The sequence below is a fragment of the Mastomys coucha genome, unplaced genomic scaffold (genome assembly GCF_008632895.1).
Source record: "Mastomys coucha isolate ucsf_1 unplaced genomic scaffold, UCSF_Mcou_1 pScaffold2, whole genome shotgun sequence".
Classification (NCBI taxonomy): domain Eukaryota; kingdom Metazoa; phylum Chordata; class Mammalia; order Rodentia; family Muridae; genus Mastomys; species Mastomys coucha.
In genome coordinates this window covers 16,508,149-16,512,096 of record NW_022196902.1, presented here as the reverse complement: position 1 = coordinate 16,512,096, position 3,948 = coordinate 16,508,149, and positions in this window count along the sequence as shown.

Genomic DNA, 3,948 nt, shown 5'->3' with positions numbered 1-3,948 from the left:
AAGCAATTTTATAGGACACTTCTTTGTGAGTAAGACTTCATGCACACAGATGAATGAGCTTAGATGCCCCATTGCTAGAGATGCACTGCTTAGGTCAAAACTTCATTCTTGCAAGTGCTGATTGCAATGAAGAAAGTACTACATAGACACTCCCACAGAACAATCTGATGGAGACAGTATCTCAGTGGAGGTCCCTTCTTCCCAGATTTGGTAAGTTGACAACTAGGATTAGCCATCATGTGCCTTAGACAGTCTACTCTAGTGTTTTGTTGACATAAAGCATGGCATGAGCCTACTGAATGAAAGCTGAAAGACTATTGAAGCACAATGACAGTCACACACACTAGCCTCCTTCTGAGAATTTTCTTTGCCCCCAAACCTCAAGGAAATGACAAAGATGGGTCCAGATGGAACAGGTATACAAGGCAGTTTTCCTCCCAGATCTCTCCATGTGCAGAATATAAATTTTAAATAGAAAACAACACTATCTCTCCTTTTATTCCCTTTCCCTGGAAGGAAGCATTAATTTTATGTCAATAGACAGACTTTTTTTTTATTCCAGTGGGATACACCATCTCCCACTCATTTTTTAAAAAACAGAGATCCTAAACGAGGTAGTCCAGATAAGATAGTCAATGTCTTTTCTCCCAAGATAGGTCAAAATGTGAGTGACCTGTGGTAAACTGTTCCTGAGCACAGATGTACTAATACTATATACATAGATACACTTAAACATATTGGGGCCTAATCTGTCCCTTCCTTAGAGGTGAGAGGGTTTTATTAAAAACCAGTGATCCTTGAATTTTTATACATTTTAGATATTAACCCTCTGTCAGATGTACGGTTGATGAAGATCCTTTCGCGATGTGTAGGCTGCTGTTTGTCCTATTGACAGTCTCCTTTGCCTTATAGAAGTTTTTGCTTTCATGAGGTTCCATTTGTACATTGTGAATCTTAGAGCCTGAGCTATGAGTGCTTTAATCAGGAGGCTGTCTCCTGCACCAGTAAGTTGAGTGTTAGAGCCTGAGCTATGAGTGTCTTGATCAGGGAGCTGTCTCCTGCACCAATGAGTTGAGTGTTAGAGCCTGAGCTATGAGTGCTTTGATCAGGAGGCTGTCTCCTGCACCAATGAGTTGAGTGTTAGAACCTGAGCTATGAGTGCTTTGATCAGGAGGCTGTCTCTTGCACCAATGAGTTGAGTATTATTCCCCACTTTCTGTTCCATTAGGTACAGTGTGTGTGGTTTTATGTTGAGGTCTTTGATCCACTTGGACTTGAGTTTTGTGCAGAGTGATGAATACGGATGTACTAGAATTCTTCTACACACAGACATCCAATTAGATCATTACCATTTATTGAAGATGCTTTCTTTTTTTTTCCACTAGATCCCTCAGAGTTGGGTGGTACACAAGGGGGGATCAACTTCCCTGAGGATAAGGAGAGGGGGCAATGGGCATAGGGATTTGTAAGAATTGGACCAGGAGGAAAGAAGGGAGAGGGGCTGTGATCAGCATGTGAATTAATAACAAAACAAAACAAAATAAAAAAACAGTGATCCTGGTGAACTGATCTCTCTGTGACACTTACTTCTTCTGGATAATTTCCCTTCTTTAGAAGTAAATGTGAATTTGCTTAATTTAAATATTTTTCCAAATTTATTCTAATAGTAAACATCAAAAATTGGCATACCAAACAGGTGTATGCCAGGAATGCCTTACCTCCTGTTGTGAAGGAAAATCTATCATAGGCCTCTCACACACACTTCCTTTTTTCTTTGTGATTTCAGGTTGGTCAGTTTAGTTTGAAACAGGTTCTCCCTTTGTAGCCAGAACTACAGCAGAACTCCCTACACAGACCAGACTGGCCTCAAACTTGAAGTCATCCTCCTGCATCTGCCTCCAAGTCCTGGGAATCCAGTATTATGCCACCATGCATCCACCACAGTACTGATGTAATCTTTTCTGGGAAAGATAGCTGAAGGAGGAGCCTATTGGACATAACAGGTGTTTAATAAGATAGATAGCTTACATATAAAGGCATGGAGCCAATGCAGCCGTTTCCAAGCAATCGAGCTTTCCTTTGAGGGTTCAGAATAGGACTAAGACTGGGACAGAGTTGTATGCTTGCCACTTTAGAAAAAAAGAGCAAAGGGATTTTCTGTGGAATTAAAATATTTCAGTCTTCTCATTGTTGAAGGAAACCGACCTGCAGTCTCTCTTCTTCTGTGGGTGCTCACAAACTGGGGTAGTTGGCGGGAGACAAAGAGCACGACACCAAGTAACTTTATCAAGGTGTAATTTTTACTAAGTGAGCAAGGATACTTATAGCTAAGGCAGAACAATCCTTTGGCTTTTAGCATAGATGTGAGAACAGGGAAATAACATAGCAGTCTGTAAACAAAACCCCTTCAAGCAAGGGCTCCAGGCAGGAAAGCAGATTAGAGGTTCAGTTCCTTTTGAAGTCTGGGCTACCAGTTCTGTCTTTGATCTCTGGTGCTGTCTCCAGTCCTTCACACCTGATGCGCTGGGTAGAGCTGCTGCCTCCAGAACCCTGTTGCACTGGCCAGAGCAGCTCAGCGGGGACACTACACATTGTGATTTTAAATATGTGGCCTTTTTTTAAAAAAAGTGGTTTTGTGATTGGATCTTATAGAACTATATACATGAGTTTGTGCTGTATCTCTTGTGTGGGGTATGTTTCTAATTGTATTTCTTGTGTGGGATTGTGGTTAACCACCATTGGCAGAATGATTAACCTTTTCTAAGACTCCACTGAAAATAGCTTGCACTGGTAGCATCCTAAACATCTCAAAACTTTGGTAAATCATCTATAGAATCCACTTTATATTAAACACTGTCATTGATGCTATATGATCACAATTTAACATACCCAATTCCGAAACACATTATGTTTAACAAAAATCTGAGTCATTACTTCATGGCATTATCTATAAGTTTTTAGTCATTTCTTCTTGACAAGAATGTATCTTATATTTGTATTAATCTTCTCTGGAAGATTGTCAGGGCTTAGAAGTTTGATATACTTTCTTGGTCAAATGTGGTCTGATTTAATATTCAATGATAAATTATATAATTAAAAATTTAGTGGATAATTAGATTAACACAGATCAAAGGACCAGTAAGGAAACTGAAATCTTAAACAACAACAAATGCAAAAGAGGACTACAAAATGGTAAACTTGGTTTCTGCCTAAACTGAAAAAAATCTATGTTGTATTGCTGTGAATAACCCATTGTATTAGTCAGGGTTCTCTAGAGTCACAGAACTTATGGTAGTCTCTATGTAGTACAGGAATTTATTGATATCTTACCGTCTGTAGTCCAACTCACAACAATGGTCAGCAGCAGCTGTGAATGGAAGTCCAAGGATCTAGCAGTTGCTCAGTCCCACAAGGCAAGCAGGCAAAGAAGAAAGAGAGAGAGAGAGCCTTCCTTCTTCCAATGTCCTTATATAGGTCTCCAGCAAAAGGTGTGGCCCAGATTAAAGGTGTGGTGGCACATACCTTTAATCCCAGATGACCTTGAACTCGGAGATCATCTTGTCTCAATCTTCCAGGATACATGGCCACCATGACTCAAGATCTCCATGCCAAGATCCAGGTCAGAAACTTGTATCTCTCAGATTCCAATTTAGGATCACAGGTGAGCACTCCAATTCTAGATTGTAGTTCATTCCAGATATAGTCAAGTTGACAACCAGGAATAGCCACTACACCCACATGATGGACGGAAAGAACTGACCCTTCAAGTTGTCTGTGATCTCCATACCCTTGGGTCCTGGCACACATGAGCACTCATACATTATATACAAATGAAATAATATTTTAATTAAAAATGCAACTGAAAGAAAATTAAAATTACTAAAATAAAATATAAAAAGACAAAACTTAAAGTGCATGGATGTTTTTGCCTGCAGGCATGCCTATGAA